This window comes from Adiantum capillus-veneris, chromosome 28 (genome assembly GCF_014529385.1).
Source record: "Adiantum capillus-veneris isolate H3 chromosome 28, ASM1452938v2, whole genome shotgun sequence".
NCBI classification, from domain to species: Eukaryota; Viridiplantae; Streptophyta; class Polypodiopsida; order Polypodiales; family Pteridaceae; genus Adiantum; species Adiantum capillus-veneris.
The window spans coordinates 132,932,427-132,955,959 of record NC_140958.1 but is presented as its reverse complement, the minus strand read 5'-3'; positions in this window follow the sequence as shown (position 1 = coordinate 132,955,959).

The following is a 23,533-nucleotide window of genomic DNA, read 5'->3' as shown; positions in this document are numbered from 1 at the left end:
ACAAATCCCCCCTAGAGTGACACGATGAGCAAGAGCGGGCACATAGAGTGAAGGGAAGTGCCATGCCTTGAGGACATGATCAATCCACAAAGGGGCGTGACCCCAAAGCTTTGCGAAAAGCTTTGAGCTTCTCACGAGACAATGCCTTTGTGAAAAGATCTGCAAGGTTGTCCTGTGTTGGCACATAAGCCAATCTGTTCTCTCCTGATGAGAGCCTCTCCTTGACATAGTGGTAATGCACCTTAATGTGATTTGTGCGAGCATGAAAAACTAGGTTCCTCGCAACTGCCAATGCACTCTGATTGTCAGTGTAGATAGTGTTAAAGTGTCTTGTCCAACACCCAAATCAACCATAAGGCGTTTGAGACATACACACTCAACCGTACCTGTGAAGACTGCCCTCTACTCATCCTCACAACTAAAAGTGGCCACACTAGGTTTCTTCTTGCTCAAGAATGATATACATGAGCTACCAAGTATGAAAAAAAAACCACTTGTGGACACTAGTGTGTCAAAACAACCAGCTCAATTTGACTCCAAAAAAACATGTAAGTTTGGCGAAAATGATTCCCCCTTGAAATAAGACAAGACAAGATGTAAAGTGCCACTCAAGTAGTGGAAAATCCTCTCGACAGCCTGCCAATGCTTAGACCCTAGGCTATGCATAAATTTGCTAACCTGTGAGACTACAAACTGAATATGCGGCCTTGTGTTGCATACATAAATGAGGCATCCAACATCAGTTTGGTAAAGAGTGACATCTGCAGGATCAACAACATCATGAAGACTCAATTTCAAACTTGTTTCCATGGGAGTGGAAATAGGTTTGCAATCCTCAAGTCCAAACTTACATAGCAATGTCTCAATGTAACTTTTCTAACGCAAGGTAATACCACCATCACATTGCTTAAATTGTATCCAAGTAATGATGCAACAACCCCAAATCTTTCATCTTGAAAGTAGCATTCAAATCAGCCTTAAATTCAGCGACATGTCTCTCATTTGGTTCAGTGATCATCAAATCATCTACAAAAATAACCACAATGAGAAGTACATACCCTCACGTTTTACATACAATGTGCTTTTTGTTGGACTGTTACAAAAGACTTGTTTGACCAAATGAGTGTCATCCTTCTCATACCAAGCACCAGGATATTGCTTCAACCCATACAAAACTTTGTTACATTTGCACACCTTATCCTCTTGTCCTTTCTTGACAAACCTGCGAGGCTGCATTACATAAACTTCCTCAAATATGTCACCATTCCAGAAAGCAGTACCAATGTCTGATTGATGTATATCCCAACCAAAATGAGCTGCCAATGCACATAGAAAACCACAATAGTCATACGACAAGTGGGAGCAAAATTCTCTTCATAATCTATGCCTTTTTGCTGTGTATAACCCTTTGCAACAAGTCGAGCCTTATAGCCTCACCATCCGGCTTGCATTTCAACTTGTAAACCCACTTTGTACCAATGGCCTTTTTGCCAAGAGAAAAATCACATAAAGTCCATGTGTCATTTTCTATAAGTGCATCATATTCTGATTGCATGCCAGCCATCCAATTTTTTGAATTATGTGCTTCATCAAAAGATAGAGGTTCCTCAACATCATGTAAGCTAGACACAGTGAAATCATAACAATCTGATGCATATGATGCATGGCAAGAGCTTGAACGAGTGCGAGTAGACAAAGGTACATCCAATTTATTGTCATGCAATGTATGCACCAACCATTTTGGCATAGCTCTAGCCTGCTCATTTTCAACCCTTTTCTCATCAAGTACATCATGTACATTTGCATCAGTAATAGGCTGATTTGTAACATTTTTAGAAACCCCCATAGGCTGTACATTTGCCTCATTGGAAATTACATTTGAACTTCCACCATTGAAAAGAGGCAACAAAGTGTCATAAATGTTCGGTGAGCTTACATTACTGTCTCTAGTACATGACAGCAAGGGTTGAACATAATCTTCCACAAACGCAACATCCTTGAAACTAGAATACGATTTGTTTGTGGATGATACAACCTATAACCTTTCCTTTCAACACGATAACCAATCTTATTATCTATTTTTTTGTGTTGTGTTTGTGGCACCAAAGCATATATGCCAAACATTAAAAAAAACACATGTGCTCAATAGAAGGCTTTCTATCATGCTATGATTCATATGGAGTCATAGACTGCAAAGCTTTCATAGGACACCTGTTTTGCCTCAAGCCAAAACGAATGCTACAAAGCCTCACTTTGGATCATACATCGTGCCATTTTTGTAAGTGACCTGTTTTTCCTCTCAGCAACACCATTTTGATGAGGTGTATAAGGCACTTTGCATGGTATTTTATCCCACGACTACCCAAAAATACATTAAATTCATGAGACATATAATTCCCTCCCTTAATTGGAACGGAGGGTTCCCATAGTACATTTTGAGACATTTTCAACCACAGCTAGAAATTATTTGAAGCACATAAATAGTTTGGACTTGGATTTAAGAAGATATAACCCATGCATGCCTGGAGTAATTGTCAATGAAAGTCACAAAGTAAAGGTAATTGCCCAAGGATGGAGTTTGCATGGGCCAACAAACATCACTATGCACAAGCTGCAACCTGCATGTGGCCCTAATTAAACCATCCTTTGTAAACTTTGCACGTTTCATCTGACCCAAAATACAACCTTCACAAAAATGTCTGACAGGTGCTTCAAGAGGCGACAAAGAAGCAACTAGATCATATTTCTATAAACGCAGCAAACTGGCAAAATTCATATGACCAAAAAGTGCATGCCAAAGTTTTGCATCTGAAATAGTCTTTGAATCCACAACTACATTTGCAAAATTTTTCCCACACTTGTCATACAAAGTGAGTCTATACATCCCATGGCATAAAATGCCAGATGCAGCAATTTCATCATTAAAACTGAGATCATGTATTGTACATCTGTCATCCACAAATTTGACTAGAAGACCAGGTCTAACAAGTGTGGATATAGACAAAAGATTCTTCTTGATCCCAAGTTCATAAAGTGCATCAACAAGTGTGAGAGAATTTCCATTTGTAGCGGTAGGCACAATCTTCCCAACTCCTTGAATCGGATAAGAAGCATTGTTGGCACAAGTAAATGAATTCCCACGAGGGACAAACTCAAGAGAGGTGAACAAATCACGATGTGAGGTAATGTGCTTTGTAGCACCACTCTCAAAATAGTACCACACTTGTGAATCTGCAGCAATTCACATGCATGCATCATGGACAATAGGTACACTCTACACTAAAAGCCCATTCTGCATCAACATCAACATCACAGTCTCATTTCACAGAAGACTTAAGAATAACTGCATTTGTAGTAGAACCACCATTTCCAGTGGAACCACCCTCTTTCTTCTTAGCCTCTTTGGCCTTCAACTTAGGACACTGCTTGATCAAGTGATCATTAGCTTTACAATAATGGCAACACATCTTCTTTTTTCCATTATCACCAGAATTTCTAGACAAATTGCTACCAACAGAAGCATTAGTAACATGTAATTTCTCCCTCACAGACGAACCATGATAAGTGGTTGCATTAGTATTACCACCTTTTTTTGAGCAGCAATAAGGCTTGTTTAACTGCACGCTGTCTAGTCCTGTTTTTTTTGGAAAGCAGCTATTCCAATAGCAAGGTGCATAATGCATCAAACTTGACAATTTCAGGATTTCCTTGGGTCATAAGTCTCCAAGTACTAGCAAAAGTTTGGTTAGAATCTTGAAAGGCATCAAGAACAATTTTGTTAGCAGCAAGCTAACTCGGATAACTTGGACCACAATTTCCCGAGATTTTCTTGTAAAAACACTCAATATTTTGATGATCGAGCGAGAATATTGTAACTCCTACTTTCTAGATAAACATAGTAATTGATGAGCCAGAGCTACAAGCTTCCAGATTGTATCCACTTGTCTTTAGTTAGAGCTCCTAGATTATTAATTTTGACCACAAAAACCCACTATAAGAGGAGTTGTCGAAAACCGCCAACATTGTCGCCGAAAAACAAAGGAGAAAGGAGAGAGAAAAATTTGCGTGGGCGGCAACAACCGCGGCTACGAACATAGTAGTGGTTTGTCAGCAATAAGCGCGGTAATAGTCGCGGCAATATACCTGCTGCTATTATCGCCACCTTTGCCGCTGCTATTATTGCGTGTATTACCGCTAAACGCCAGCTCAAAAATAAAGGTGCTCATTTGGGCCACCCAAATTTGGGTGGCCCAAATGAGCACCTTTATTTTTGACCTGCATAAAAACAATAGGACATCAATTGTTTTTTGGAAAAGTATAAAAAATACTAAAGAAATGAAATTGAATTTACTTTACCTTGACAATTAAAAATGTAGAAGATCAACTATTTAAAAAAGTTACAATCAAAAGTAAATAGTTGTATATACATTGTGCCACATTGGGACTTTATGAAAGTTTGACAAAACATTTTTTTATCCAATCCTCGTTGTCGTCCAGAGGCCGTATGTTGGATCACTTTGACTCTACATAAACACAACCAAATTAAACAATTATCCACAACTCAAAACAATTGATACAAAATTACTTATTTAAACTTACCGCTTGTAGTGGTCCAACTGCCGCGTCGAACTGCTCGCGAGAGATGTGGTTGTTTTCAGACAACCATCACCAAGTATCAAATTCTGTATGTTGCTCCTAATACTTGACCATCTCTCTGGTTGGTTGAGAGAGAGTGCCATTTTCTTAAGTTAGCAATAACAATACCAAATTATCAACTACAATCTTTACAATCAACAATCGACGTTATAATTCAAATAATCTTACATATTTATCCTGCCAAGCTCCCTTGCCTCCTGAGACATAGTGCGTGGGATTTTGTCTTGCACGGGCCTCGCGTTGTTGTCTATATGATGATCCCGCAGCTTGATCACTCTTCTCTTGAATTGCCCACTCCCACTCCGCATCTGCCATGTGCCACCGCAGTAACTCCCGTCTGGATCTCTGACCTGGTTGGCTGCTGCGTGCCGCACACTGGACTGCTTGTTTTTTAGAAATGTCTTTATGTAGCCCTCCAACCATTGTTGTGAAAAACGTTGATTGGGGGCGTTTCGAAATCTAGCTAACAGAGCGTCCTCAATGTACCGTGCATAATCGGGCAGTTGGTCTTTGAAATTTATAAAACAATTCTTATACATTGAATGTATAAGAATTTGTAGATGCCCTGCCCAATGTTGTACTGAAATCAACCTCCCCGCCATATTTAACCCTGTAGTAGTAGTACCCATGCGTGTCTGGCACGGGTGCCTCAGTATCCTCGTCCTCTGTGTCAGAGGCGGGAGGATCTGAAAGTGGGGACTCCGTTCCCTTGCCACTACCAAAACATGCAAAATTACAAGATCCGCCGCCACTTCGTCTCTCACGGCGCTCGCTGCCCTGAGACGAGCGTCGACGCGCGCTGCCAGAGGAAGTCCGTCGACGATGTTCTGGTGAAGCCAAAGTGGAATAGAGTGGCGTAGGACCCCGTGATTCCATGGGAGTAGGACCCTGTGATGCAAGGGGAGTAGGACCCTGCGATGGAATAGGAGTAGGACGAATGGAAGGGAGAGTAGAGGGAGGTGCCATCGGTGCGAGGCTCTGTAGGTAAGGAGTCCCTCCCTGACTCCCCCATGTTGTAGTCTGCGGAGAAATGCCATAGGTCGCAAGCTTCTGTGAAGTGTAGCGGCCAAACAAATCCTCCATCGAACGGAGGTACTGCTCTCGTAAAGAAATAGCCCGCCGTAAGTCAGGATCTACGACCGGTGTAGGAATATGAGAAGGGTAGGTGTAGGATGGCCATGCCTGCCAAATAACAAATAAAAAAACCTATGACACTCATGGTTTATGGTTAACTACGTAGAAATATTATTTATTTCTTTTCTTTTTCTCACCAAATCAAGACTCGGGTCCACTGGAGGCGATGTCCACCCCGGGTGGGAGCCCACCTGAGATGTGAACCAATCAAAAGAAGAGCCAGCTGGTTGCTCCTCACTAGTCGGTCTGTCGTCAGACATCTACATTACAAAGATCAATATAAGATTAAGCTTTCCACCTTACTCACTGATCTAAATATACGTACACAAGTATATTACCACACAAACACATAGATGCATATACATACTAGTAGACCTAAGTAGAGGCTAGTAGTGCCAAAGGTCAACTGTACCTCTTTAGATATCATCGTAGTCTCAACCGTGGTAAAACCAAAGGTACGTTGCGATAATCCATGCATGAGTGGATCAATGACCGCAACGCTACGATTAAAAAAGGACTATACCCAAGAGAAAGCGTCTAACCTTCGGATGCTATGCTCCTGTACTTAGTGCCTACGTACATGCATAAACAGATATATATGTACACACATATATATGTTAAGGTTGTAAATGCAGCCTAAGTGATCAATTGATCGTAACATTACAATTCTAATGTAATGCACTAAGTAATTCTATTCCTCTCACTCTATCTCTCTCTCTCCATCCCAGAGTCATGTCTGCGCCCCCATGTAAAGCAAGCTCTCTCAGAGATGAGAAGCCAAACATGGACAACATCTTTTGCCGAGGCATGGAGGTCTCGGCTAAGTTCATGGTGGCTTTGGACTTGGGCACCACTTTTTTGGGCTTTGCATACATACATGCATAAACAAAATGTTCACACTTATATATGTTAAGGTTGTAAATGTAGCCATCGTTTTGTGTTGGCTGCATCTAAATTCAACGTCTTAGTGATCAATTGATCGTAACATTACAATTCTCTCCCTGAGGATATATATATTAGCATACAAACACGTAGATACATACACATACTAGTAGACCTAAGTAGAGGCTAGTAGTGCCAAAGGTCAACTACACCTCTTTAGATATCATCGCAATCTCAACCGTGGTAAAACCAAGGTACCTTGCGGTAATCCATGCATGAGTGGATCAATGACCGCAAGGCCATGATTAAAAAAGGACTATACCCAAGAGGAAGCGTCTAACCTTCGGATGCTATGCTCCCGTACTTAGTGCCTACATACATGCATAAATAGATATATATGTACACACATATATATGTTAAGGTTGTAAATGTAGCCTAAGTAATCAATTGATCATAACATTATAATTCTAATGTAATGCAATAAATAATTCTATTTCTCTCACTCTATCTCTCTCTCTCTCTCTCTCCATCCCAGAGTCCTGTCTGTGCCTCCATGTAAAGCAAGCACTCTCAAAGATGAGAAGCCAAACATGGACGACATCTTCTGTCGAGGCATGGAGGTCTTGGCTAAGATCATGGTGGCTTTGGACTTAGCCACCACTTTTTTGGGCTTCGCGTATGTTCACAAAAGAGACCCCAGGGACCACGAACAGCTTCATCCCATTATTGCAAAACATAGATCAGCATGTTTTACAAGTGGAACCCATTGTCTTCTACCTACACCCTTTAAGCTTGGGGATGGGCTGCCCTTCACTTTCTCTTTCTTTCTCTCCCTCTCTCCCTCTCTCCCTCTTTCGCTCTCTTTCCCTCTCTTTACCTCTACCTCTCTTTCTCCCTCTTTCCCTCTATCTCTCTCCCTCTTTCCCTCTCTTTATTTCTCTACCTCTTTCACTCTATCTATCTCTTTCTCTCCCTCTTTCCCTCTCTTTCTCTCCCTCTATCCCTCTCTTTCTTTCTCTCCCCCTCCCTCTCTCTCTCTCTCTCTCTCTCTCTCTCTCTCTCTCTCTCCCTCTATCTCTCTCTTTCTTTCTCTCCCTCTCTTTATCTATCTCTCTTTCTTTCTCTCCCTCTCTCTCTCTTTCCCTCTCTCTCTCTCTTTCTCTCCCTCTTTCTCTTTATCTATTTCTCTCTCTCTCTTTACCTATTTCTCTCCCTCTCTTTAAATCTCTCTCTCTCTCTATTTAACATTTTCTCTCCTTCTTTATCTATTTCTCTCTCTCTATTTAACATTTATTTCTCTTTATCTAATGATAGTCGTTTTTCGGCTCTCCATAATTGCCATAGTAAGTTACTCCACCCTACCAAATTCACCCAAACGCTATGGCTATCCCTACCATTTCACTGTGCATAGGCGCGTGTGAGTTAGGGGGCTTTTCCCATATCTTCTTAAAAACCTTCAGCTAGCTAGTCACTGGGCTAGTTGAGCCAAAAAAATAAAAAAAATAAAAAATAAAAGTATATTATGACCTCTTTGTGTGTAAATATTTCATTGTATGTATGGCCTAAATATAGGGATTTTTTATAATTATTTTGGTATTTTATTTAAATATTTCTACTTAGGTGTGTGTTTTATTAAACCTATGTATACCTTCTTTCATCCTCTTACACCATAATTATATTTTTTGCCAATATGTACATACTCTAACCTCATATTTTTCCTTTATACAAATCATTCCCGCATTTTCACCCTCACCCTCGTGAAAACAAAAAATTGATTTCTACTCATTGGCTACGTTTATTATATTATTTACTTCCATACCTTTTCCTCTTTCACCCAAAATATTTCAAGGAGGTGCCATATCATATGATTCCAATATCTTTCCATATCCATAACTCCTCCATATTATTATTATTATTTTTACTCATTATTCTAACACCATGTGCTCATTGAGCTAAAGTCCATGAATAGTCCATACACTAGTCCCACCATGTATATATTTCTTTATTAACCAATAATCCTCCTCCATGCATGGGTCAAGGGAAACTTGGATGCTTTGTATTATAATATGACAAAGGAGGGGCTCACTCTTGGATGCATTGTACAAATTCAACAAAGGAGGGGTCCACTAAAAGACTTTTGCAGGCATAAAAACAGGCTTTTTGGTGAGAATTTTGGCACCTATCTCCACTCTGAATTTGGAGCAGTGGTCAAAAGAGAAAATGTAGCCCACGTTCGGAATAATCACCTTAACATTTTTCATGATTTTTGGAGCTACCAGCGGTGAGCTATTTATTTGTGAGTGGACCCCAATCTGCCCACTTTTCTCACAAGTAGTCCTTAGTCTTCTATCACCCTTCCACACACCTACTCACTCTTACACATCCATCCCTCTCCTTCCCTCACTCAAACCTGCAATATCCATGGCTTCTCCCACTCTCTTCACCATTACCCTTCTCTCTCATCCCCATAGTTCTTTTATGAACCTCTACATACATACACCCTCTCCATGTCTATCTCTATTGCTTCTATGTTACAATTTCATTTACCTCTCCTAAAAAATATCTAAAATTCAGCATCTTAACCATGATAACTTCTGCAAATTGAGGATTTTTCATCAACAAATCCTCTTTTCATCGTGGTGGTCAACTGTGGCGGCGGCATAAAGAAGCGAAGAAGAAGAAGAAGACCAGCAGTCATTTTTTCCACAATCTACACAAGGGTGAGTTCAAGCTTCTTCAAAGCTTCACCATCTCAATGATTCTCTTTTAATTCACCCCTCTTCCTTCATCAAATCAACTCATCCTACCCATTGTAAATGTATCACTAACAATTCTAGTGATTATTACCACTAACAACTAACTTCTCTTGTAAAAATGCACCCACACTATCAACATATGGAGTAGGGAACCGCACAAGTAAAACAAATTTACTCACTCTCATGGAAGTTTCTGTCCTTTCACCACATCAATAATTCTCTTACTTGAGCCCACATCCATGTGACTCGAGAGAAAAGAGAGACCCCATTCTCATTTGAAATTCATAAAAATTCATAATCCTTGATCTTTCCTAATAAAATTGATTAGGCTTAATCCTAATCAAGGCTTCTAAAACCTATAAATAGAACCCATTCCTCCTTGTAAAAGACATCACTATACCATTGCACACTAGATTGAGCGTACCACACGCCAGTTCTATCTTGGTTGTAAAGAGAGAGTATGCTTTCTATACACCATCACCTTGGTGCATAGAAAAGCTTGAGCTAGTTTGAGCGAGTGCGAGTAGAAGATATTATTCCTACCATTGTTGTATCTACCCCAACATCAATGAATTGGTATTTTTGGGTGCAATTCATGTCCAAATTCTCACGCTTCTCCTCCAATTTGGCTTGGCAAACTCATTCAGCTTCATAAGGTGACTTGTTTCATTGAAGGTTGTTGTTTTGTTGCTTGTGATTCATTTGCTATTGTTTGGCTACAATTGTAAAAGGGTGGATGGTGAGAGGGCTCCCATAACCCTAAGACAATGTGCTAGTGATGCTATAACCAAATCTTGTCACTTCATTCCGCAAGCTCTAAGTTCCTTTTTGTGCAAAATATAAAGTTGAAGCTAAGTTGTACACCATCTCTCTCTCTCTCTCTCTCTCTCTCTCTCTCTCTCTCTCTCTCTCGTGTTTTAGTGTGTGAGAGTGTTCCATTGGTGTTAGGGTTAGTGTAAATTCATTGCTTGTTTGTGGGTTGCTCTAACGATTCTCCTCTTTTGCATCCTAGTTCGCTATTAAACTAGGTGGTGCCCCTTGTGTAGTTGGAATTTGGCTGTGGGTTTGTTGTTTTGGTTTGTGTTGTGTTGTGCCCCAACCCCATTGAGCAGCACGGGAGCCTTGAAGGTTGTATAGAGGTTTCTCTTCTTGTTGCCCTCCCCGGACCGCCTCAATTTTGGTGCCCCCACGGAGGACAGGCTTGTGTATGTTTTGTGAAGGCTCAACCTTTAGCATAATCAAGTAGCTTACATGAATCACGAGAATTTGTATGATCCCTTCATTCCCATTGCAAGTCAAAAGGTACACATAATTGTTAGTACTGAGTTGCAATTTCCGTGAGTAATTCGTAGAATTTAAGGTCCTCTTAGGTTGGTAGAGATAAACGCATCAGTAAATCCTTTTATTTTTCCTCTCATTAGGTACGACCTTAGTTTGGACGTCTATATTTTTGTTTTGTTTTAAGAATTAGGTCATGCATAGACCATGGATAATGGCCCAGGAATACATGTTTTTCCCTTTCATTTCACTCCACACATTAGAGTAAACATTGCAATTAGTAGAAAAATCCATTTTCAACAACGTATGGTATTCATGTTTGGTGCCCAAAGAGTAGGAGCAATTCTCGCATCACCAAACCCTGTCATTCTACCTCTTATTGATTATCATATGTCATTTGATGTGAATATTTTTATTTTGTTGTAGAGTAGATTGCAATTTAGAAAATATTATTGTGTAAATCAAAAGAAAGAAAAAACAAAAACGCGTCACTTTGAAATCAATTCAATGGAGAGCCAACACCAAATGTCTGGATATCCTCTTTTCTTTGGAGAGCTTGGAGAGGATGCAGAATTATTTCTAGCGAATTTCAAGATGTCTTGCCATATCAAGAGGATAGTAACTGATCAAGAATGTGTAGAAATGTTTGAGGTGGTCCTTAGGAAAGATGCTAGTACTTGGTTTGACTCTTTGCCTGAGGAAGTTAAGGGGAATTACACAGAAGTTTTGAATCGTTTTAAGAGATACTTCTTTGATCCCCAAAACACTCAAAAACTATGGCAAGACATTGTTTCTCATAAGCAAAAAGACTTAGATGACTACTACTTGTACAAGCAAGAGTTTCTACGTCTTTGGGCTCTATGGATACGAAATGTTGCTAACCCTGGTGATGGTGTAGAATTTTTAAAGAAGGAGAGGTTCATAGCCGGACTCTTTCCTGACCTTAAGGTAAAAGTTGAGGCGGGTGCACCTGCTACTTTTGATGCAGCGAAAACTAGGGCTGCTGAGAAGTATAGGAAACTCAAGTGCTTAAGGGGAGAGGTTCCAATAGAAGGTCTTAGACCCAAAGGTAAGTCACAAGCATCAACATCTAGGGAGCTTCCTGAGGTAACGACTGAAGTGATTGAGAAGTTAAATGAATCTTTAAGCAGCCTGTCAATTCACCTTGCACAAGCTGTAGATCCAAAGGGACAAGCAAAGAAGTCAGAAGAGAGAGAGCCATGAACTAGGAGAGTCTTGCAATGTTGGAATTGCGGAGAGTCTGGACATGGGATGTATAATTTTCCTTGGCCCAGTGGAGAGCCAGGGAGACCTAACTTGAATTACCCAGTGATGAATGCAGGAGAAGGAGCTGGTCAACAACCAAGGCTTCTACAAAGGCCAAATGGACCAAGACCACCTCCACAAGGGGTAGAAGGAGTTCCACCTTTGCCAGATCCAAATGTGCATGTGGTAGAGGTGACAAATTCAAATGAGGTTGACATGGAAGCCAATGGCATTAAGCGTGGCCGAGGGAAAGGTAAAGAGAAAGAAGGAGTCACATCACAGAGTGACCATGGACAAGGCAAAAAGGCAAAGGAGACCAAGGAAACCAAGAGGACTCGACGTCGTATCAACCTCCAAGACTTCCCTCTTGGACATGGTATGGCTCCGTACAACTTGTTGGAAGACATGAGAGGTAAGGGTCCTGATATTTCATGGCCTCAATTTCTTGCATTATGTCCACAAGTTAGGAGGGATTTAACAAGGGCAGTTAGCACTAGGAGAAAGGTAAAAGAGAGTGTGCCTATTGTAAAAATTGCACAAGCTGAAATGAATGAGGACATTACACCGGTGCTAGACTGTTACATCAAATAAAGATTGGTTAGGAAAGGTCTAGTGGATGGGGGTGCACAAATTTGCATCATGACAGAGGGACTCATGCAAAGACTAGGCATGCACATCCATGAGACACCTGAAATCAAAGTCAAGATGGCAAACAATAGCAAGGCTAGGTGTGTAGGCATTTGTAAAAATGTCTTTGGAATTAAGAAAGCGGTGGATTTTTATGTTATGTTGACCAAGGGAAGTGGTTATCCATTTATCCTAGGAAGACCATGGCTAATGAAAATGCGAGCTTTGCAGGATTGGGAGAGTGGGAAATTAATTTGCAGGAATGACAATCATAAGAAGGTTGTCTTTCACATGAAGGAGCAATGCCAAGAGGAGCTCCATGAAGAATCATCTCAAAGTGAGACGGAAGAAGGTTGGACCGATAGCACTTCAGAAGAAGAAAGTAGCGGCAGCATTACTAAAGAGGAGTCTTCCATCGAAGTCATGGGGGTAAGGTTTAAGCCAAGCAACCAAGACACCTCTTGTCAAGGCTTGGAGGAGGTAGGTCCTCAAGAGAACGAAGGTGTTCAAGATGAAGGGATGCTGGAAGGTATGCTATCAACAACACTTACAAAGGATGAAAGAGAGGAGTTCAAATGTGTGCTAAGGAAGTTTCCTAGGCTTTTTGCTAAAGACTACACCGACGTGCGTGGGGTAGATGTTGCTCAACACAAGATTGAGTTAAAGCCTGAGGCCACACCTAAAGCTCAGAAGCTACGAAGGCTAGGAGTTATAAAGGAGCAGGCTCTACTCAAGGAGGTAAGAAAGCTTCTAGCAGCAAGTTTCATTTATCCAGTGGAGAATTCAGAGTGGGTCTCTCCTGTTGTTGTCACTCCTAAGAAAAATGGCAAGTGGAGGGTGTGTGTGGATTACCGTCCCCTCAATGAGGCAACAAAAAGAGATCACTTTCCCCTCCCATTCCAGGATGAGATACTAAATGAGGTAGCTGGTCATGAGAAGTACATTGTGTGCGATGGTTACTCACGTTACTTTCAAATAGGGATTTCATTGGAGGATCAATTGCAAAAAAACCTTTATCACTCCTTGGGGTTGTTATTCTTTTAGAGTCATGCCATTTGGTCTGACAAATGCTCCTGCAACATTCCAACGTCTCATGAATATGGTGTTTCAAGCATTCTTTGGAAAGTCAATTAGGGTGTTCATTGATGATTTTTGTATTTATAGCTCAAAATCACTGCATCTACAAAGGGTAGAAGAAGGTTTAAAGAAGCTCTACGACATGGGAGGTCAACTCAACCCCGATAAGTGCCATATAGGTGAGGATGAAGTAATCTTGCTTGGTCATAAAGTTTATTACAAAGGCATTGAAGTGGATCCTTTAAAGGCAAAGGCTCTTATTGAGCTACCATCACCCAAGAGTCTTAAGGAGGTCATCTCATTCATTCAAAAGGTGAAGTATATGTCACGCTTCATTCACTTAGCCTCGGAGTTACTTCACCCTTTGCAAAATTTGACACAACAAGTAGAATTTTCATGGTCTGATGAGCTTGGAGAGTACTTTTGTAACATTAAAGCCATTTTGTCAGAGCTACCAACACTCGTGCCTCCTTGTTGGGAGTACACATTCTTTGTTAGCTCTAGTGCTAGGAAAGAAACAATTGGTGCAGTTTTGTTACAACAAGATCCCTATAGTACCAGGATGCGGCCCATCTACTTTGCTAGTAGGGTCATGAATGATTTAGAGAGAGGCTACACGGAGGCAGAACTCATGATGCTTTCTCTCATGTTTGCGATAAGGAAGTTTAGATCCTACTTGCTCCCAAAACCTTTTGTAATCCTCACCGCAGAGAATTTGTTCCCTTGGGTGTCATCTCAAATGAATCTTAGTACTATGATCTCAAAGTGGATTATGGAGTTGCAAGAGTTTCAATACTCTTTCAAGGTAGAAGATAGTGTGCGTGCACAATTGGCAGGGATTCTCACTTATAGGGTGCATGAAAAGGAGATTAAGGTGCCTCAAGTAAAGACCCTACCATTGCCACCACCAAAAAGTATTCCCAATGCTTTTACCTTGTTCTTTGATGGAGCTTTTCGATGAGCCATAGGGAAAGCAGGGGAAGGGCTAGTGTTGCTCAACCCAAGTGGAGAGGTGGTCATGAAAGAGAAGGTCAATCTACTAGGTTCAACTAGAAACAATGAAGCAGAATACGACACACTACTTCATGGTTTGAAGATGTGCATTGGACAAGGGATAAAACGTCTCATGGTAAAGGGAGATGCACTTCTCATTGTTAAACAGATTTTAGGCATTTGGGCATGCAAGAATGAAAGCTTAAGGACAAAAGTTCATGCCATTCGTAGGATGTTTAATCAGTTTGAAGAAGTGCAACTATATCATATTCCGAGGAAACAAAATGAAAATGCCGATTTACTTGCACAACAAGGAATTACATGTGTTGAGAGAGAAGTGCACGTCATCATGGTGTCAAGCAACCGAGATACCAGGGATTGGAGTCATTGGCTCCCATTATTGGCTACATTTTGGAGGGTGAGTTTCCACAAGACTTCACGAAGGCTCAGAAGAGGAGACTCATGAAGAAGGCAAGTTTCTATCTCTTCCTAGAAGGCTCCCTCTATCAAAAAGGGAAGGATCAAGTGTGCAAAAGAGTATCAACTATCGAGGAAATTCCAGCCATTCCAAAAGGTTTGCATGAAGAGGCATGTGGTGGTCATTTTTCCCAAGAATCAAGTGTGAAGAAGATTATTCTTGCGGGGTATGTTTGGCCAAGCTTGCATGTGGATGTTCAACATTGGTGTAAAAGCTGTCACAATTGTCAGATAAATGGAAATAGAAGGTTGGTGCATGGCCCGAGGCAAATAGTTCTTGCAAATGGACCCTTTGAAAAGTGGGGCATTGATGCTATGGGTCCTTTGCCTAGGACAAAAAATGGTAAACTCTACATTCTAGTGGCTGTAGACTATATGACTACGTGGGTGGAAGCACAAAGTGTGGCAAAGGTAAATGAGAGGACAGTGAGCAAATTCGTCTACACTCACATTTGTTGTAGATTTGGCACACCTTTGGAGATTGTTTCTGATAATGGTCCAGGGTTTAGAAAGGGATTGCTCACAGAAGTCTGTGAAGAACTTCGCATTCTACATCGTTAGAGTACACCCTACTATCCCCAATCAAATGGTTTGGTAGAAAAAGCTAATGGTATCATTGCAGGCATCATTAGAAAGATGGTGAAAAACAAGACAAAGTTGTGGGATGACTTCTTGGATGGTGCCTTGTGGGCGTATCGAACCACATATAGGGAAGCCACGTAGTTCACACCATTTCACTTGGTCTATGGTCAAGAGGCTTTACAGCCAATTGAACTAAACATTCCAACAATGCGACTTCATGGAAAATCAGCACAAGATGATCAAGAAGCATGGATGGATCGACTTCTTACCTTACCTGAGCTTGAGTGGAAAAGAGAAGCAGCATACGAGTGCTACAAGAGGAAAGCCACACAAGCGAAAGAAACGCACGACAAGAAACTGAAGGACAAAGGCATCATGGAAGGAGAGCTTGTGCTAAGGTATGACAATCGACTTGACAATCGTTTTGATGCCAAATTTGAAACTAGATGGCAAGGGCCATACATAGTCAAGAAGGCTTTCAATTTTAGTTACTATCAGCTTATGGACTTAACTGGTAAAGAGCACTCCAAGAAGGTAAACGGGTATCGCTTGAAGCCCTATTTGAGTCACCTTCTACCAGAGGATCTACCAAAGATCTGTCCAAAGGCCGCTGTCTCATGTAAGTATTGTTACATGAAGCATGAGTGTAACTCCAGCCAAAATTCTGAGGGGCCAAACAATGAAGATCTCGTCAAGGACTCTGAAGCACTCTCTTTGGAAAAGATGCTCTATGATGGTACATGAATATACCATCATCCTGGGGGAGGGCTAATGATAGCCGTTTTTTGGCTCTCCATAATTTCCATAGTAAGTTACTCCACCCTACCAAATTCACCCAAACGCTATGGCTATCCCTACCATTTCACTGTACATAGGCGTGTGTGAGTTAGGGGGCTTTTCCCATATCTTCTTAAAAACCCTGAGCTAGCTAGTCACTGGGCTAGTTGAGCCAAAAAAATAAAAAAAATAAAAAAATAAAAGTATATTATGGCCTCTTTGTGTGTAAATATTTCATTGTATATATGGCCTAAATATAGGGATTTTTAATAATTATTTTGGTATTTTATTTAAATATTTCTACTTAGGTGTGTGTTTTATTAAACCTATGTACACCTTCTTTCATCCTCTTACACCATAATTATATTTTTTGCCAATATGTAAATACTCTAACCTCATAATTTTCCTTTATACAAATCACTCCCACATTTTCACCCTCACCCTCGTGAAAACAAAAAATTGATTTCTACTCATTGGTTACGTTTATTATATTATTTACTTTCATACCTTTTCCTCTTTCACCCAAAATAATTCAAGGAGGGACCATATCATATGATTCCAATATCTTTCCATATCCATAACTCCTCATTATTTTTATTATTATTTTTACTCATTATTCTAACACCATGTGCTCATTGAGCTAAAGTCCATGAATAGTCCATACACTAGTCCCACCATGTATATATTTCTTTATTCACCAATAATCCTCCTCCATGCATGGGTCAAGGGAAACTTGGATGCTTTGTATTATAATATGACAAAGGAGGGGCTCACTCTTGGATGCATTGTACAAATTCAACAAAGGAGGGGTCCACTAAAAGACTTTTGCAGGCATAAAAACAGGCTTTTTGGTGAGAATTTTGGCACCTATCTCCACTCTGAATTTGGAGCAGTGGTCAAAAGAGAAAATGTAGCCCACGTTCGGAATAATCACCTTAACATTTTTCATGATTTTTGGAGCTACCAGCGGTGAGCTATTTATTTGTGAGTGGACCCCAATCTGCCCACTTTTCTCACAAGTAGTCCTTAGTCTTCTATCACCCTTCCACACACCTACTCACTCTTACACATCCATCCCTCTCCTTCCCTCACTCAAACGTGCAATATCCATGGCTTCTCCCACTCTCTTCACCATTACCCTTCTCTCTCATCCCCATAGTTCTTTTATGAACCTCTACATACATACACCCTCTCCATGTCTATCTCTATTGCTTCTATGTTACAATTTCATTTACCTCTCCTAAAAAATATCTAAAATTCAGCATCTTAACCATGATAACTTCTACAAATTGAGGATTTTTCATCAACAAATCCTCTTTTCATCGTGGTGGTCAACCGTGGCGACGGCGTAAAGAAGCGAAGAAGAAGAAGAAGACCAGCGGTCATTTTTTCCACAATCTACACAAGGGTGAGTTCAAGCTTCTTCAAAGCTTCACCATCTCAATGATTCTCTTTTAATTCACCCCTCTTCCTTCATCAAATCAACTCATCCTACCCATTGTAAATGTATCACTAACAATTCTAGTGATTATTACCACTAACAACTAACTTCTCTTGTAAAAATGCACCCACACTATCAACATATGGAGTAGGCAACCACACAAGTAAAACAAATTCACTCACTCCCATGGAAGTTTCTCTCCTTTCACCACATCAATAATTCTCTTACTTGAGCCCACATCCATGTGACTCAAGAGAAAAGAGAGACCCCATTCTCATTTGAAATTCATAAAAATTCATAATCCTTGATCTTTCCTAATAAAATTGATTAGGCTTAATCCTAATCAAGGCTTCTAAAACCTATAAATAGAACCCATTCCTCCTTGTAAAAGACATCACTATACCATTGCACACTAGATTGAGCGTACCACACGCCAGTTCTATCTTGGTTGTAAAGAGAGAGTAAGCTTTCTATACACCATCACCTTGGTGCATAGAAAAGCTTGAGCTAGTTTGAGTGAGTGCGAGTAGAAGATATTCTTCCTACCATTGTTGTATCTACCCCAACATCAATGAATTGGTAGTTTTGGGTGCCATTCATGTCCAAATTCTCACGCTTCTCCTCCAATTTGGCTTGGCAAACTCATACAGCTTCATAAGGTGACTTGTTTCATTGAAGGTTGTTGTTTTGTTGCTTGTGATTCATTGGCTATTGTTTAGCTACCATTGTAAGAGGGTGGATGGTAAGAGGGCTCCCATAACCCTAAGACAATGTGCTAGTGATGCTATAACCAAATCTTGTCACTTGATTCCGCAAGCTCTAAGTTCCTTTTTGTGCAAAATATAAAGTTGAAGCTAATTTGTACACCATCTCTCTCTCTCTCTCTCTCTCTCTCTCTCTCTCTCTCTCTCTCGTGTTTTAGTGTGTGAGAGTGTTCCATTGGTGTTAGGGTTAGTGTAAATTCATTGCTTGTTTGTGGGTTGCTCTAACGATTCTTCTCTTTTGCGTCCTAGTTCGCTCTTAAACTAGGTGGTGCCCCTTGTGTAGTTGGAATTTGGCTGTGGGTTTGTTGTTTTGGTTTGTGTTGTGTTGTGCCCCAACCCCATTGAGCAGCACGGGAGCCTTGAAGGGTGTCTAGAGGTTGCTCTTCTTGTTGCCCGCCCCAGACTGCCTCACTAACATCTCTCTCCCCTCTGTCTCTCTTTATCTATTTCTCTCCTTCTCTTTAAATTTCTCTCTTTATCTATTTCTCTCTCTCTATCTAACATTTTCTCGCCTTCTTTATCTATTTCTCTCTCTCTCTCTCTCTATTTAACATTTATCTCTCTTTATCTCCCTCTTTCTCTACCTCTCTCTCTCTCTTTATTTATTTCTCTCCCTCTCTTTAAATATCTCTCTTTATTCATGTATCTCTCTCTCTCTCTCTCTCTCTCTCTCTCTCTCTCTCTCTCTCTCTCTCTCTCTCTCTCTATTTCATCTAACACTATCCAAACAATCATTTCCAAAACGTGGGAGACCAATCAATCATTTTCGACGTATGTAGCAAAGCAACCATTTGCAAACGTGCTTTGCAAAACAACCATTTCAAACAAGCCGTGCGTGTTATAATGGATTCTCTATTTTCTCTGTTTTTTTAATTTATTTATGTGTGTGTATGTGTGTGTGTAGTATAAAACAAAAGGGGAAGAGGGAGGACGTGATTTTGTGTTTACCTCGTCTTTGTAGCGCGGTTGAGCTAATTTGAATAGGTTGAGCGTCCAAAGAAGATGGCGGAATACCCCCTTGCCGAAACTTGCACAAAACCCTCTTAGGTGAAATTTGAGAAGCTTGGAGAAGGAGAGAGGTGGGGGGGGGGGAAGGAGGGGAGGCTTGTTGAAGGAGAGAGAGATAAGGAGTGAGGGAGAGGAGGAGGGGGAAGCTTGTGAGCTATGGCGGAGAGCAAGAAACGCAGGGAAGGCAAGGTATGCTGCAAAAACGTGGCATACTCTACCTTCTTTCCTTTTTTAGGCGCTAGTTATTACTGTGACTATTACCACGACTATTACCGCACCTATTACCGCGACTATTACCGCGGCTAGTCATTTTAAACGGATACATGCAAATTCGAGGTTGCAGAGGGGGGGGGGGGGGGGGGTACAAACCACGCCCCCCTACCCTTAGCTATACATTATTTCGTTTTTTAGCCTTTTGAGTTTTTTGATGAAGATTGTTAATTTTTTATGGATATTTTATTTTGTAGTACTTTTAAATATTTAATAACTGATTTTTTTTAAAAAAATTAGTTAAAATAATTTTAACACTCATTGTCATTTATTCCCTTTGACTTTAACTATATGTAATTTTTCTAATGGAATTAAGTGTAATTTTTTTAATGACTAAATAAACAACCTTTCGCGTGTGCAGGACATCGACTGTGATGATCGGGGTCCTCCTGGAGGCCAAGAGCGAGATTGTTGGCTAAAGGAAAAACTACCTTGTCCTTGCGCCAAGTGCAAAAAGGAAATTCCTCGCTTGAGGCACATTGCTTTGGAAAACGTGGAGAACGAAGGGCTTTTGCATCCTCGAAAAAGCGCTCGGAGAGATGATAGACCGAGTCACCCGTTGCTTGAGGAGGTGCCCCATTGGTCTATGTTCGGTGGTGGTGCACCGGCGCACAAGGCCGAACGACAGAGGCAAGAGGAACTGGGCGATTTGGGTGCACTGCATGGTGATCCTGTCGCGTTGGCTCTACGTCGGCAGCTCCTATGGCGTCTTCTGCACACTTTGAGGTAGAGGATGAGTACATGTTCGACATGTGTGATGAGTTAATATTCATGAGCATGACGTGTACAAAGAAGATTGTCAGCCCGGCACTAAACGCGGCTACCGAAATGGAGGATAAATTGATGACGAGTGCCCGAACACCTCTTTATTGTTGGGTGCTTTAGCTATGGAGGCATGGTGGTGAAGGTGGAGATGCAGCAGAAGGCGAGAGAGAGAGAGAGAGAGAGAGAGAGAGAGAGAGAAAGAGAGAGAGAGAGAGAGAGAGAGAGAGAGAGAGAGAGAGAGAGAGAGAGAGAGAGAGCTTGAATAAACAACGCTACTACTAATTTTTTATAAAAGGAAGCCTTTTACATAGTCTTTGGAAGGTGATGTCTACCTCACCTTTTCCACATGCAAAGTCAACTAACTAATGGTCTATACCTGCATGCCTTGAGACTTGTTCTCATGGGCTGACCAATAAGCTGGCCAATAAGGGCTTGAACCCAACAACCCCCCCCTCAAGCCCGAACTAGACAAGAAACTCATGATACCTCGAGTTTTTGGTGTACTCGTCAACCGTGAGTTTTAGGTTTTCTCGCAACCAAGGATTTCTGGTGTATCCATAACCTGGTGCTAGATCAGTAACCCCCCCCCTTAAACAAATCGGGTGTAGGCCAAATATGTAGCTACCAAACATGGAGTTTTTGGTTCGCTGTCAAACCTTGGGTTTATGGTGTACCTAGTAACCTCATGAGAGTGCAACGAAAAGGGTTGAGAAGTGATAAAAATTGGGAGGTCTTACCACTACAATTTATTTTGACTAAACAACATGAAAAGAGTTGATCTAATAAATTTCCTCATCAACAGAATATATTGGAGATTCAGTGTCTCTCTCAACCACATGACTTTGAGTTTTACCCTTTTGAAAGCACTTATTTGACGTATGATTTGTTTTACCATAGTGAACACAAGGATTCTTCATGAAACAATCTTTCGTCTGATGATTTTTGCGCCCACAAATGGCACAAGTTCTGGTTCCAATGAATGGTTGAGATGAAGCTGCTGTAGCAACACATTTAGTGACTCCATATGCACTGGAAGTATCAAAAGAATTGGTGGGGAATACGGTATTTGAGACTGTATATGCACTAGGAATGATAGTAGAATTGGTACTAGGTACCCTGCGTTCTTCTTCTTGCAATGATTTGATGATACCATCTAAGGAGGGCAACGGATCTTTCTCTTTTAAAACAGTAACAATCTGATGAAATTTGTCAGTCAAACTTTTTAACAAAATGGCTATGAGATCTTCTTCTGGTATTGAAGCTTCGACATAAACAAGTTGAGTTCTACTACTCTTCAATCTATTGGCTAAAGCTGCAATGTTTTCATCTTCATGCATGCGGATGGAATATAATTCCATTTTTAAACTCATTTTTGAATACTTAGCTTTGGCACCAAAAAGCTTCTCTAACTCTATCCAGGCAGCACTTGAAGAATCAACATCGTCCAAATAATGAATAAAATCGTCTTCTAAGGAGGTTAGGATGATACCAAAATCTTGTTCATCTTTCCTTTGTAGCTCAACAGATAATGCCCTTGTAACTGCAGCGGATGTTCCAAATTCGTCAGTTGCAAGAGGCTTGACCACATTCCATAAGTTTTTGTGCATCAAATAGCCTTTAACTTTGATATGCCAAGTATGGAAGCCCGATCCATTGATTTGGGGTGTAGCCTCTCAACTCTAGAAATCCCAACGAGAGGAAGGAGAGTCGGTGAGAGACTTTATAAGTCGCTTGAAGCATTTGAATTCTCGTTGTAATCCAAATGAGCGCTTCAACAATAACCAATTGCTTGATAGATTCATAAAAGGTTTACGACATGAGGATATCTACAATGGCCTAGTCATTAGAGGTATCACCACTTGGGAAGCAGTCACCACCAATGCGATCCAATTGGAGGATAATTTAATGATTCAAGGAGAAAGAGTGTCTGTTGAGCCTAAATCTATTAGCTCTCAAGCATCAAGGCATCAGCCAATAACCCTAAAGCCTATTGCTAAGGAGCCAAAGATATCTAAGATGACTTTGGTTATTCAAGAGAGTCTTAGAGACAATCCTGCTCTGCAAAACAATCATATGTATCCAAGAAGGGAGCAACAATGATGCTCATTATGCTATGGACCACATAGTCTAGTGAATGCCCTACTTTTAGAGTGAAATTCAATGGGAACTGTAATGCCTGTGGGAGGTATGGTCATCAAGCTAAGGATTGCATAGTATTTAAGCGCGCAATGGCAAATAGACCAACCTTAGCATGGACAGACACACCTCGAGTGCGTGCATTGATGCTAGCCCCACCTCTTGAACAAACAGCACCACACATGGTCCCTAGGGCCCAAAATGTTGTTCAAACAACACCCTTACCACCTCTAGTGCTAGGACCGCAACCACCACATCCGAGAAACACTTCTCTAAATCAAGAGGGTTGTGAGTCATCTATTTCTTGTTTGGAAGGCTGTGAGGAAGACATAGATCCTAAAATTGCATATGGGCTGGATGTACTTGAAGAAAGTCCACAATACTACATGGAGGATTATTGGGGACAAGTCAAACATGTATATCAAGTATCTGCTCTTGCGGCAAGAGGCCAAAATATCAATTACACTACTAAGAGACCACCTCTTCAATGCTATGAGTGTGGAGGTCCACATCATGTAGCCGAGTGTCCTGTTAGGCTACAAAAGAATGCCACACTAATGCAAACCAATCAAGCGAGCACGTTTACAATGCCGATACTAGATCATTTGATTTCCCAATGTCCAAATAATCCAAATGCACCGAAG